The sequence below is a fragment of the Cryptomeria japonica genome, unplaced genomic scaffold, assembly GCF_030272615.1.
Source record: "Cryptomeria japonica unplaced genomic scaffold, Sugi_1.0 HiC_scaffold_24, whole genome shotgun sequence".
Lineage (NCBI taxonomy): Eukaryota > Viridiplantae > Streptophyta > Pinopsida > Cupressales > Cupressaceae > Cryptomeria > Cryptomeria japonica.
In genome coordinates, this window is record NW_026728846.1 from 460,001 (window position 1) to 475,000 (window position 15,000).

At 59.6% G+C, this 15,000-nt stretch overlaps 1 non-coding gene across 1 annotated transcript; it reads left to right on the top strand.

The window, feature by feature from the left end:
• Positions 1-12,057: 12,057 nt before the first annotated feature.
• Positions 12,058-12,176, top strand: LOC131861114 (5S ribosomal RNA). Its single transcript, XR_009360193.1, has one exon. It is a non-coding gene; the product is annotated as a 5S ribosomal RNA (ribosomal RNA).
• The last annotated feature ends 2,824 nt before the right edge of the window (positions 12,177-15,000 follow it).

Genomic DNA, 15,000 nt, shown 5'->3' on the forward strand with positions numbered 1-15,000 from the left:
GCACAGGAAATCGATCAGCCCTCACAATGGCCCAAGGCCAGAGATCGGACTGCTACGATTTACCCCAACAATCATCGTGCCACTCTTCGCAGAGAGGTGATAGACGCCAACGAGCCCGCGCATAGCAATCGAGGTGTAAAAAGGGCGTTGAAGGCAGGAAGCCTGGACGAAAGAGGCTACGAGGTCACCTCGAAGCGGTCTAAGAATCGGGCGCACTTGGGGCGACTACCAGTGCCAACCCCTTATCCCGCGGTGCGTCCGACACACAGAAATTTCCAAGGCGGCCAAGGAGCCTCCCCGCATAGCAATCGGGGTGTGAGGTTACGGATGCAGCATTGATAGCAATCGAGGTGTGAGGCGAAGGATGCAGAAGTGAGAGCCGAGGGATGTAGCAGAGATAGCAATCGGGGTGTGTGATGCAGAAGAGATAGCAATCGAGGTGTGCGGTGGGAAGGGCCCAGCAGCCAGAATGCATGAAGCGACGGATGAAGCAGTGATGACAACCGGGCTGTGAGGAGAGGAGGGATGCAGCCAAGAAAGCAATCAGGGCTCGAGGCAAGGGATGCATCAAGGATAGCAATCATGTTGTGAGGCGAGATTCCAAAGGCTAAACGTGAGAGGCTGCAGGGTCGACTCAGAGAGGTCTATGCATGTGAGAGGCTGAAAGCAAGGTCGACTCGGAGCGGTCTATGCATCGGGCGCGCTTGGGGCGACTACCAGTGCCAACCCCTTATCCCGCGACGCGTCCGACAAAGAGAACGTTCCAAGGCGGCAGAGGAGGTTACCAGCCGAAGGATGCAGTAGCAATAACAGGTATAGTTCCGCGGCGGCCGAGAAGACTCACCGCATAGGAATCGGGATGCGAGGCGAGGGATGCGGCGGGAAGGCCCCGACGGCTAAACGGAAGAGGCTGCAGGGCCGCCTCGGAATGGTCCAAGCATCGGATGCGATTGGGACGACTACCAGTGCCAACCCCTTATCCCGCGATGCGTCCGATACACAGATAGTTCCAAGGCGGCCGAGGAGCCTCACCGCATATCAATCGGGGTGCGAGGCGAGGGATGGGGCGGGAAGGCCCCAACGGCTAGACGGAAGAGGCTTCAGGGCCACCTCGGAATGGTCCAAGCATCGGACGCGCTTGGGGCGACTGCCAGTGCCAACCCCTTATCCCGCGATGCGTCCGATACACAGATGGTTCCAAGGCGGCCGAGGAGCCTCACCGCATAGCAATCGGGGGTGCGAGGCGAGGGATGGGGCGGGAAGGCCCCAACGGCTAGACGGAAGAGGCTTCAGGGCCGCCTAGGAATGGTCCAAGCATCGGACACGCTTGGGGCGACTACCAGTGACAGCCCCCTATCCCGCGATGCGTCCGATACGAAGATGGTTCCAAGGCGGCCGAGGAGCCTCACCGCATAGCAATCGGGGTGCGAGGTGGGGGATGCGGCGAGATGGCCCCAACGGCTAGACGGAAGAGGCCACAGGGCCGCGTCGGAATAGTCCAAGCATCGGACGCGCTTGGGGCGACTACCAGTGACAACCCCTTATCCCGCGATGCGTCCGATACGAAGATAGTTCCAAGGCGGCCGAGGAGCCTCACCGCATAGCAATCGGGGTGCGAGGTGGGGGATGCGGCGAGATGGCCCCAACGGCTAGACGGAAGAGGCTGCAGGGCCGCCTCGGAATAGTCCAAGCATCGGACGCGCTTGGGGCCACTACCAGTGACAACCCCTTATCCCGCGATGCGTCCGATACGAAGATAGTTCCAAGGCGGCCGAAGAGCCTCACCGCATAGCAATCGGGGTGCGAGGTGGGGGATGCGGCGAGATGGCCCCAATGGCTAGACGGAAGAGGCCACAGGGCCGCCTCGGAATAGTCCAAGCATCGGACGCGCTTGGGGCGACTACCAGTGACAACCCCTTATCCCGCGATGCGTCCGATACGAAGATAGTTCCCAGGCGGCCGAGGAGCCTCACCGCATAGCAATCGGGGTGCGAGGCGAGGGATGCGGCGAGATGGCCCCAAAGGCTAGACGGAAGAGGCTGCAGGGCTGCCTCGGAATAGTCCAAGCATCGGACGCGCTTGGGGCGACTACCACTGCCAACCCCTTATCCCGCGATGCGTCCGATACACAGATAGTTCCGAGGCGGCCGAGGAGGTGGGGGATGCAGCGAGATGGCCCCAACGGCTAGACGGAAGAGGCTGCAGGGCCGCCTCGGAATAGTCCAAGCATCGGACGCGCTTGGGGCGACTACCAGTGACAACCCCTTATCCCGCGATGCGTCCGATACACAGATAGTTCCGAGGCGGCCAAGGAGCCTCACCGCATAGCAATCGTGGTGCGAGGTGGGGGATGCGGCGAGATGGCCCCAACGGCTAGACGGAAGAGGCTGCAGGGCCGCCTCGGAATGGTCCAAGCATCGGATGCGCTTGGGGCGACTACCACTGCCAACCCCTTATCCCGCGATGCGTCCGATACACAGATAGTTCCAAGGCGGCCGAGGAGCCTCACAGCATAGCAATCAGGGTGCGAGGCGAGGGATGCGGCGAGAAAGCCCCAACGGCTAGAGGGAAGAGGCTTCAGGTCCGCCTCGGAATGGTCCAAGCATCGGACGCGCTTGGGGCGACTACCAGTGACAACCCCTTATCCCGCGACGCGTCCGATACACAGATAGTTCCAAGGCGGCCGAGGAGCCTCACCGCATAGCAATCGGGGTGCGAGGCGAGGGATGCGGCGAGAAGGACCCAACGGCTACACGGAAGAGGCTTCGGGGCCGCCTCGGAATGGTCCAAGCATCGGACGCGCTTGGGGCGACTACCAGTGACAACCCCTTATCCCGCGACGCGTCCGATACACAGATAGTTCCAAGGCGGCCGAGGAGCCTCACCGCATAGCAATCGGGGTGCGAGGCGAGGGATGCGGCGAGAAGGACCCAACGGCTACACGGAAGAGGCTTCGGGGCCGCCTCGGAATGGTCCAAGCATCGGACGCGCTTGGGGCGACTACCAGTGACAACCCCTTATCCCGCGACGCGTCCGATACACAGATAGTTCCAAGGCGGCCGAGGAGCCTCACCGCATAGCAATCGGGGTGCGAGGCGAGGGATGCGGCGAGAAGGACCCAACGGCTAGACGGAAGAGGCTTCGGGTCCGCCTCGGAATGGTCCAAGCATCGGACGCGCTTGGGGCGACTACCAGTGACAACCCCTTATCCCGCGACGCGTCCGATACACAGATAGTTCCAAGGCGGCCGAGGAGCCTCACCGCATAGCAATCGGGGTGCGAGGCGAGGGATGCGGCGAGAAGGACCCAACGGCTAGACGGAAGAGGCTTCGGGTCCGCCTCGGAATGGTCCAAGCATCGGACGCGCTTGGGGCGACTACCAGTGACAACCCCTTATCCCGCGACGCGTCCGATACACAGATAGTTCCAAGGCGGCCGAGGAGCCTCACCGCATAGCAATCGGGGTGCGAGGCGAGGGATGCGGCGAGAAGGACCCAACGGCTAGACGGAAGAGGCTTCGGGTCCGCCTCGGAATGGTCCAAGCATCGGACGCGCTTGGGGCGACTACCAGTGACAACCCCTTATCCCGCGACGCGTCCGATACACAGATAGTTCCGAGGCGGCCGAGGAGCCTCACCGCATAGCAATCGGGGTGCGAGGCGAAGGATGCGGCGAGAAGGACCCAACGGCTAGACGGAAGAGGCTTCGGGTCCGCCTCGGAATGGTCCAAGCATCGGACGCGCTTGGGGCGACTACCAGTGACAACCCCTTATCCCGCGACGCGTCCGATACACAGATAGTTCCAAGGCGGCCGAGGAGCCTCACCGCATAGCAATCGGGGTGCGAGGCGAGGGATGCGGCGAGAAGGACCCAACGGCTAGACGGAAGAGGCTTCAGGGCCGCCTCGGAATGGTCCAAGCATCGAACGCGCTTGGGGCGACTACCAGTGACAACCCCTTATCCCGCGACGCGTCCGATACACAGATAGTTCCGAGGCGGCCGAGGAGCCTCACCGCATAGCAATCGGGGTGCGAGGCGAGGGATGCGGCGAGAAGGACCCAACGGCTAGACGGAAGAGGCTTCAGGGCCGCCTCGGAATGGTCCAAGCATCGGACGCGCTTGGGGCGACTACCAGTGACAACCCCTTATCCCGCGACGCGTCCGATACACAGATAGTTCCGAGGCGGCCGAGGAGCCTCACCGCATAGCAATCGGGGTGCGAGGCGAGGGATGCGGCGAGAAGGACCCAACGGCTAGACGGAAGAGGCTTCAGGGCCGCCTCGGAATGGTCCAAGCATCGGACGCGCTTGGGGCGACTACCAATGACAACCCCTTATCCCGCGACGCGTCCGATACACAGATAGTTCCGAGGCGGCCGAGGAGCCTCACCGCATAGCAATCGGGGTGCGAGGCGAGGGATGCGGCGAGAAGGACCCAACGGCTAGACGGAAGAGGCTTCAGGGCCGCCTCGGAATGGTCCAAGCATCGGACGCGCTTGGGGCGACTACCAGTGACAACCCCTTATCCCGCGACGCGTCCGATACACAGATAGTTCCGAGGCGGCCGAGGAGCCTCACCGCATAGCAATCGGGGTGCGAGGCGAGGGATGCGGCGAGAAGGACCCAACGGCTAGACGGAAGAGGCTTCAGGGCCGCCTCGGAATGGTCCAAGCATCGGACGCGCTTGGGGCGACTACCGTTGCCAACCCCTTATCCCGCGATGCGTCTGATACACAGATAGTTCCGAGGCGGCCGAGGAGCCTCACCGCATAGCAATCGGGTTGCGAGGCAGATTATTGGGAAGGGAACCCCCTGGGATGCGGCTCAAGCAGTGCCCAAAGGGACTGGAATGCGGAATCACATCGAGAGACCCAAATGCTATACGAGGGCTCAAATCGAATTATCGATTTGGCCACGACATGGACGCATCGGAACGACTACCTTTGCCGAACCACTCGCAATTGCATCCATACCGAAACCAATAGACATTTCCGTTAGAGCCCTCGCATAGCATTCGGGAATCTCGCATGCCCCTCTAAATCGACCAATGCTGGCGCTCAATGAAAATCCGAGCGCTACCACCGTTCGAGCGCCAGCATTGGTCGAGTTAGAGGGGCACGGGGGAGAATGCTCCAGTCAACACCTCCCCTATATAAGTTATTTGTCCGATTCTCGCACAACCGTAGTCTGCCTCGTCGAATCAAACAACGGTCCCAGATTCCGACTTCCGTTCCGTAGAGACCCAAAAGCTAGATGGAGGCTCGCAAGAAAGAGAGTCGGCGCATAGCAATCGGGTTTCTCGAACGTTTAGGGACCGAGCTCACTTGCGGATAGGGCAAAATCCGCCAAGCAACCCAAAAGCTAGACGGGGGCTCGAATCGAATCGCCTAGGCGGCCACAACAACGACGTGTTGGATCGACTACCAGTGCCAAACCATTCAGCAAGACTAGTCTGTGTCGAGGCCGGATAGAGATTCTCAGAGAGCGCCCGCATAGCATTTAGGAGACCTGCCGCGTCCCTCACACTCGACAAATGGTGGTGCACGTTTATAAATCCGAGCGATCCCAACCCTTTCAAGCACCAACATCGGTCGAGATAGAGGGGCACGGAGGGGGCTGCGTGAGACAACACAGTCCCCTATATAAGTTATTTGTCCGATTCTCACACATCCGAAGAATGGTCATCAAATCGGACAACAGCCCAAACTTCCGACTTCCGTCCCAGAAAGCCCAAGAGCTATCTAAAACGTTCATGGCCGGAACTCGATCGCGGCTATACCAGTCCGCCAAGCAACCCAAAAGCTAGACTGGAGCTCTAGTCGAATCACCTCTGTGGCCATTGCAAGGACGTGTTGGAGCGACTACCATTGCCGAACCATTCCGCAGGTCGAGTCCATACCAAGGCCGCATAGAGATTCACGATGAGCTCCTGCATAGCAATCAGGAGACTTGCCGTGTCCATCACAATCGATAAATCCTGGTGCAAGATTTTTGCATCCGAGCGCTCCAACCAGTCGAGCACCAGCATCAATCGACATAAACGGGCACGGGGGGAGGATGCTCGAGAACACTACCTCCCCTATATAAGTTATTTGTCCGATTCTCAAGCAGCCGAAGTCTGGTCATCGAATCGGGTCAAAGACCACAACTTCCGACTTTACCCACAATGCAAGTCATCGAATCGAACATCGGCCCCCGAGTCGGACTCCATGCGTATGTCAGGTCATCGGACCCAAATTCCGCCTTCCTGCGCATGGCGGGCCATCAATATCAACTCGGTCATCGGACCCAAACTCCGCCTTTTTGCGTATGGCACGCCTTCAAATCGGTCATCGGACCCAAATTCCGCCTTCCTGTGCATGGCGGGCCATCAACATCAACTCGGTCATCGGACCCAAATTCCGCCTTTCTGCGCATGGCACGCCATCAACTCGGTCATCGGACCCAAATTCCGCCTTCCTGCGCATGGCAGGTCATCGGACACAAATTCAGACCTCGCCAATATGCCTACGTATCGAATCGGTCATCGGACCCAACTTCCGACTTCATCCATACTGTAGGGTCTTTGAGGTTGGCGCGGTGCGCTCAACCCAGGGAGTCGACCCATCGAAGCATACACCTCCCCTATATAAGCTATTTGTCCGATTCCCACACCTGTGTAGTTTGCACCTCTGACCAGGACATCGACCCCAACTTCCGAACTCGACTGCAACGACGGCACCAGCGCCTTGGTGCGCACCTTGCGACGCACAGTCCCAACATTCGCCTTCCTGCACATGGCAGGTCATCGGACCCAAATTCCGACCTCGCGAGTATGCCTACATATCGAATCGGTCATCGGACCCAACTTCCGACTTCATCCATACCGTAGGGTCTTTGAGGTTGGCGCGGTGCGCTCAACCCGGGGAGTCGACCCAACGAAGCATACACCTCCCCTATATAAGCTATTTGTCCGATTCCCACACCTGTGTAGTTTGCACCTCCGATCAAGACATCGACCCCAACTTCCGAACTCGCCTCCAACGACCGAACCAGCGCCTTGGTGCGCACCTTGCAACGCACAGTGCCAACATTCGCCTTCCTGCACGTGGCAGGTCATCGGACCCAAATTCCGACCTCGCGAGTATGCCTACATATCGAATCGGTCATCGGACCCAACTTCCGACTTCATCCATACCGTAGGGTCTTTGAGGTTGGCGCGGTGCGCTCAACCCGGGGAGTCGACCCAACGAAGCATACACCTCCCCTATATAAGCTATTTGTCCGATTCCCACACCTGTGTAGCTTGCACCTCCGATCAGGACATCGACCCCAACTTCCGAACTCGACTAAAAAGACCGCACCAGCGCCTTGGTGTGCACCTTGCAACGCACAGTGTCAACATTCGCCTTCCTGCACATGGCAGGTCATCGGACCCAAATTCCGACCTCATGAGCATACCTACTAATCGAATCGGTCATCGGACCCAACTTCCGACTTCATCCATACCGTAGGGTCTTTGAGGTTGGCGCGGTGCGCTCAACCTGGGGAGTCGACCCATCGAAGCATACACCTCCCCTATATAAGCTATTTGTCCGATTCCGACACCTGTGTAGTTTGCACCTCCGCTCAGGACATCGACCCCAACTTCCGAACTCGCCTGCAACGACCGAACCAGCGCCTTGGTGCGCACCAAAAGTGCGCACTTTTGGAGGGCACTTTTGTGCGCTCCAAAGGTGCGCACTTTTGGAGGGCACTTTTCTGCGCTCCAAAGGTGCGCACTTTTGGAGGGCACTTTTTGGAGGGCACTTTTCTGCGCTCCAAAGGTGCGCACTTTTGGAGGGCACTTTTTGGAGGGCACTTTTCTGCGCTCCAAAGGTGCGCACTTTTGGAGGGCACTTTTTGGAGGGCACTTTTCTGCGCTCCAAAGGTGCGCACTTTTGGAGGGCACTTTTTGGAGGGCACTTTTCTGCGCTCCAAAGGTGCGCACTTTTGGAGGGCACTTTTTGGAGGGCACTTTTCTGCGCTCCAAAGGTGCGCACTTTTGGAGGGCACTTTTTGGAGGGCACTTTTCTGCGCTCCAAAGGTGCGCACTTTTGGAGGGCACTTTTTGGAGGGCACTTTTCTGCGCTCCAAAGGTGCGCACTTTTGGAGGGCACTTTTTGGAGGGCACTTTTCTGCGCTCCAAAGGTGCGCACTTTTGGAGGGCACTTTTTGGAGGGCACTTTTCTGCGCTCCAAAGGTGCGCACTTTTGGAGGGCACTTTTTGGAGGGCACTTTTCTGCGCTCCAAAGGTGCGCACTTTTGGAGGGCACTTTTGTGCACTCCAAAGGTGCGCACTTTTGGAGGGCACTTTTCCTGTGCTCCAAAGGTGCACACCTAGGTGAGCACCTTCGACCACACCTTGTAGCACACCAAACTCTGACTTTCGACTTCATCCGCAATGCAGGGTCTTTGAGGTTGGCGCAATGCGCACAACCAGGGGAGTCGACCCATCAAACCCAACACCTCCCCTATATAAGCTATTTGTCTGATTCTCATACATGCGTAGCCTGCAGGAGCAATTAGGACATCGACCCCAACTTTCGGCTTCTAAACGAAAACAAGGTCTTTGAGGTTGGTGTAATGCGAACAACTAGGGGAGTCAACCCATCAAACCCAACACCTCCCCTATATAAGCTATTTGTCTGATTCTCATACATGTGTAGTCTACAGGAGCAATTAGGACATCGACCCCAACTTTTGACTTCTTAACGAAAACAAGGTCTTTGAGGTTGACGTAATGCGCACAACCAGGGGAGTCGACCCATCAAACCCAACACCTCCCCTATATAAGCTATTTGTCCGATTCTCATACATGTGTAGCCTGCAGGAGCCATTAGGACATTGACCCCAACTTTTGACTTCTTAACGAAAACAAGGTCTTTGAGGTTGGCGTAATGCGCACAACCAAGGGAGTTGACCCATCAAACCCAACACCTCCCCTATATAAGCTATTTGTCTGATTCTCATACATGTGTAGCCTGCAACAACGATTAGGACATCCACCCCAACTTCTGAATTCGTCTGCGTTGACCGCACCAAAGGTGCACGCCTTGGTGCTCACCAAAATCCGACTTCCGACTTCTTCTGCTATGCGGGGTCTTTGAGGTTGGCGCAGTGCGCACAACCAGGGGAGTCAACCCACCGAATGCAACACCTCCCCTATATAAGCTATTTGTCTGATTCTCATACATGCGTAGACTGCAGCAATGATTAGGACATCCACCCCAACTTTTGACTTCTTAAACAAGACAGGGTCTTTGAAGTTGGTGCAGTGCACACAACCAGGGGAGTCGACCCATCAAACGCAACACCTCCCCTATATAAAGCTATTTGTCCGATTCTCATACGTGTAGTCTGCAGCAGCGATTAGGACATCGACCCCAACTTCCGAATTCGTTTGCATTGACCGCACCAAAGGTGCACGCCTTGGTGTGCACCCTGGAGTGCACTTTGGTGCTCACCTCGGTGCACACTTTGGTGTGCACCTCGGTGTGCACCAAAGGTGCGCACCTTGGAGCGCACCAAAGGTGTACACTTTGGAGCGCACCACATAGGGTCTTTGAGAGGTTGGCGCAGTGCGCACACCAAGGTGGGTGTTGAGGTGCGTGCCGAGGTGGGTGGGTGCTAGGGTGCGCTCCATGGTGGGTGCCAGGGTGGGTGCGTGCTAGGGTGGATTCCAAAGAGGGTCATAGGGTGGGTGCCAAGGTGGGTTGGTGATATAGTGGGTTCAAAGGTGGGTACTAGGGTGGGTTCCAAGGTGGGTCACAAGTTGGGTGCCAGGATGCGTGGGTGTTAGGTTGGGTGCCAAGGTGGGCTCCTGCGTGGGTGGGTGCTAGGGTGGGTTTCAAGGTGGACGCGAGGGCGGGTGCCAAGGTGGGTAACAAGTTGGGTGTTAGGATGGGTGAGTGCTAGAGTGGGTGCCAAGGTGGGTGGGTGCTAAGGTGGATGCCAAGGTGGTTCACAGGGTGGGTGGGTTCTAGGGTGAGTTCCAAGGTGGGTCACAGGTTCAGTGCTAGGGTGGGTGTCAAGGCGGGTGTCGAGGTGCCTGGGTGCTAGGGTGTGGATGCCAATGTGGGTCATAGGGTGGGTACTAGGGTGGGCTGCAATGTGGGTGCCAAGGTGGGTAACATGCTCGGTGGGTTCTAAATTGGGTGCCAGGGTGGGTGTGCACCCACCTTGCCCGAGGTGGGTGCCAAGGTGCCAGTGTGGGTGGGTGCTAAGGTGGATGCCAAGGTGGGTGAGAAGGTGGGTGATAGGTTGAGTGGTAGGATGGGTGGGTGCCAAGATGGGTCACAGGGTGGGTGCAAGGGTGGGTAGGTGCTAGGGTTGGTGTCAGGGTGGGTGGGTGCTAGGTTGGGTTCCAAGGTGGGTGCGAGGGTGAGTGTCAAGGTGGGTCACAGGTTAGGTGCTAGGATGGGTGAGTGCTAGGGTGCAAAGGTGCCAGGGTGGGTGCTAGGATGGGTCGATGCTAGGGTGAGTGGCAAGGTGGGTCCACAAGTGTCAAGGTGGGTGCCGAGGTGGGTGCCAAGTCGGCGACTGCTATGGTGGATGCCAAGGTGGGTCACGGGGTGGGTGCCAAGTTGCTAGGTTGGGTTCCAAGGTGGGTGCCAACGTGGGTGCTAGGGTGCGTGGGTTAAAGGGTGTGTCACAACGTGGGTGCCAGGATGGGTGCGCACCCACACTGGCCAAGACGGGTGCGGGTGCAAGGTTGGGTTCCAAGCCCGGTCACAGGCTGGGTGCTAGGATGGGTGGGTGCCAAGGTGGGCACCAGGGTGGGTGCACCCACCCTGGCCAAGGTGGGTCACGGGGTGGGTCCTAGGGTGGGTAACGGGGTGGGTACTAAGGTGCGTGCCAAGGTGGGTCATAGGGTGGGTGCCAAGGTGGGCACCAGGGTGGGTGTGCACCAACCCTAGGCCAGGGTAGGTCACGGGGTGGTTGTCGGGGTGGGCGTCAAGGAGCCAAGGTGGGTGGCAAGTAGCCAAGTTGCGTGCCAAGGTGGGTGTCGGGGTGGGTGCCAAGGATCCAAGGTGGGTGCCAAGGAACCAAGGTGGGTGTCTGGGTGGGTGCCGAGGTGGGAGCCAGGGTGGGTCCCAAGGTGAGTGCAAAGGTGGGTGCCAGGGTCAAGGTGAGTGCCAATGTGGGTTCCAAGGTGCCAGGGTCAGGGTGAGTGCCAATGTGGGTTCAAAGGTGCTAAGTTGGGTGCGAGGTTGGGTGCGAGGGTGGGTGGGTGCCAAGGTGTGCTAGGTGGAAGCCCGGGTGGGTCGGCATCCCATGGGTGTCGAGTTGGGTGCCTGATGGGTGCTTCTTGTCAAGTTTTAGTCGTCGGGACTCATTTCGAGCCTTAGAGGTCGTTTCTTGTCCGGTTGCCCTGTCTTCGACCTGGGAACCCAATTTTGGTCCTCGGGTCCCATTTTTTTTTGTCTCGCATCCCACTTTTGGCCTGTGGCCTTTTCGGGGTCGATTCTCGTTTTGGGCATCAGAGCATGTTTCTTCTCCTAAAACCCAATATTTGTTTATTAAGTCTCGGAACACATTTTTGTTCTCGTGGACCCATCATGGGTCTTGGAACGCATTTGTGGTCCTTGGGTCCCATTTTGCATCCCGAAACTTGTGTTTTGGTGCTTGATCCCTATTTTGGGTGCCCACCTTGCACCAAGTGCGCACCCGGGGCAAACCGAGCGCCTTGGTGCACCGGGGCAAGATCGAGCGTGCACCCGAGGCGCCCCGAACATGCACCAAGGTGCACTCGGCCCACATGTGAGCGCAGGTCGTTGCGCCCGAGGTGGTGTGTGGGCACCGCGTTGCAGACGGGACACTGCACGCACACGACGCCCCCTCCAGGTGCACGCACGTAGGCCGGGCCGGGTGCACACCCGACGCCCTAGCAAGGTGCGCGCACCCGGGCAGGGCTCACACTTGGCGAACGGGGCGCACTTCGCGAGGGAGGGTGTGCACCTCGACGGGGGTGGGTGGCCGGGGTGGATTCGCACGTGGGTCGCGGTTTGCTAAGTACACACTGCGACAAGCTCATAACGGGTGCGATCATACCAGCATTAGTGCACCGGATCCCATCAGAACTCCGCAGTTAAGCGCGCTTGGGCCGGAGTAGTACTGGGATGGGTGACCTCCCGGGAAGTCCCGGTGTTGCACCCTTTTTTAGTTTTTCGCCGGGCGTCGCAATGCTATTTGAATAAACCTTTTGCCCGTTTGCGTTCTCGTCGGGGCCGGGCCGGGCCGGGGTGCGCTGCCCGCACTACCGCGCGCGCGGGGGCGACACCGAGCGCGCACCCGAGGCACCCCGAGCACACAGGCCACGGTGCAACCCGGGCGTTGTGCGCGCACCCCGGTGCGCCCGAGGTGCTGCGCGCGCACCCAGGTGAAATCGGTGTGCACCTCGGCCAGTGCGCGCTCGGTCGAGTCGCGCACGTTGGCCAAGGTGCACGGTGATGTTTCTTACTCTAAGGTTCCGCACCAGACGCCCGGGACAGGTGAGCGAAGCTGGGCGGGGCCGGGTGCGCGGCCGGGGCAGGTGCACGCAGCTGGAGAGAGCTTTGGAGCACACTTCGGAGCGCACCAATGATGCGCTCCATTCAAAAGTTTCCTGAAAAGGCAAAAAAAGTTGAGATTATAGAATTTCCCACTTGAGAGATTGTAAAAAAAAAAAATTTAAAATGAAGGAAACGCGGGTGCCAAGGTGTGCGCAGCCCAGCCAAGGTGTGCGCACCAAGGCGCCCACCCTGGCGAAGGTGCACGCAAGGTGCGCACCCGAGGCAAACCGGACAATTAACCCAACTTTCGACTTCGCGCGCACCTTGGAGCGCACTTCGGAGCGCTCCTTGGTGCGCACCAATCTTGGGCACCTCGGAGTGCACCATGGCGCCCACCAAGGTGCGCACCCGGGGCAAACCGAGCTCCGACTTCGTGCGCACCTTGGAGCGCACGAAAGGTGCGCACCATGGCGCCCACCAAGGTGCGCAGCCCAGCCAAGGCGTGCGCATCAAGGTGCGCACCCTGGCGAAGGTGCGCACCCGGGGCAAACCGAGCTCCGACTTCGTGCGCACCTTGGAGCGCACAAAAGGTGCGCAACCCAGCCAAGGTGTGCGCACCCCGGTCAAACCGAGCTCCGAATCGTGCGCACCAGAGGTGCACGCCATCGTGCGCACCTTGGAGCACACTTCGGAGCCCTCCTTGGTGCGCGCCGATGTTGCGCACCTCGGAGCGCACCCGGGGAAAACAATGCAATTAACCCGACTTTCGACTTCGTGGGCACCTCGGAGCGCTCTCGGGTTCGCACCTCGGAGCACACCGAGGTGCGCACCTTTGATGCGCTGCCTTCACCAATTTCCAGAAAAGGCAAGAAAACATTGAGAAGGTGTGCGCACCGAGGTGCCCACCCTGGCGAAGGTGCACGCGAGGTGCGCACCCGGGGCAAACCGGGCTCCGACTTCGTGCACGCCGCACCTTGGAGCACACTTCGGAGCGCTCCTTGGTGCGCACCAGGGCGCGCAACCCAGCCGAGGTGCCCACCCCGGCGAAGGTGCACGCGAGGTGCGCACCCGGGGCAAACCGGGCTCCGACTTCGTGCACGCCATGGTGCCCACCGCGGCGAAGGTGCACGCGAGGTGCGCACCCGGGGCAAACCGGGCTCCGACTTCGTGCACGCCGCACCTTGGAGCACACTTCGGAGCGCTCCTTGGTGCGCACCATGGTGCCCACCAGGGCGCGCAACCCCGCCGAAGGTGCACGCGAGGTGCGCACCCGGGGCAAACCGGGCTCCGACTTCGTGCACGCCGCACCTTGGAGCACACTTCGGAGCGCTCCTTGGTGCGCACCATGGTGCCCACCAGGGCGCGCAACCCCGCCGAAGGTGCACGCGAGGTGCGCACCCGGGGCAAACCGGGCTCCGACTTCGTGCACGCCATGGTGCGCACCGCGGCGAAGGTGCGCACCCGGGGCAAACCGGGCTCCGACTTCGTGCACGCCGCACCTTGGAGCACACTTCGGAGCGCTCCTTGGTGCGCACCAGGGCGCGCAACCCAGCCGAGGTGCCCACCCCGGCGAAGGTGCACGCGAGGTGCGTACCCGGGGCAAACCGGGCTCCGACTTCGTGCACGCCGCACCTTGGAGCACACTTCGGAGCGCTCCTTGGTGCGCACCATGGTGCCCACCAGGCCGCGCAACCCAGCCAAGGTGTGCGCACCAAGGTGCACGCGAGGTGCGCACCCGGGGCAAACCGGGGTCCGACTTCGTGCACGCCGCACCTTGGAGCACACATCGGGGCGCTCCCGGGTTCGCACCGGCGTTGCGCACCGTGGTGGGCACCTCGGAGCACACCAAGGTGGGCAGCGAGGTGCGCACCTTTGATGCGATGCCTTCACTAATTTCCATAAAAGGCAAAAAAAAAACGAGATTTTAAAATTTCCGTTTTGAAAGATAGTGAGAAAAAGGGAATGCTGGTGCCATCTTGAGCCCGCCCTGGTGCGCAGCCCAGCCAAGGTGTGCGCACCAAGGTGCCCACCCTGGCGAAGGTGCGCGCCCGGGCAATTAACCCAACTTCCAACTTCGCGCGCGCCAGGGTGGGAGCGCACCCAACAACCGGGCCTGGGAAGAGCCAATGCGAGAAACCCCACCAAACGCTCTGACAAAAAAAGAGGGGGCGCTCCAGTAACCCCGCTTCGGAGCGCACCCTGGGCAAACCCAGCCAAGGTGCCCACCCCGGCCAAGGTGCAGGCGAGGTGCGCACCCGGGGCAAACCGGGCTCCGACAACGTGCACGCCGCACCTTGGAGCACACTTCGTAGCGCTCCCGGGTGCGCACCTCAGAGCACACCAAGGTGGGCAGCGAGGTGCGCACCTTTGATGCGCTGCCTTCACTAATTTCCAGAAAAGGCAAAAAAAAAAGGAGATTTTAAAATTTCCGTTTTGAAAGATAGTGAAAAAAACGGAACGCGCGTGCCATCTTGAGCCCGCCCTGGTGC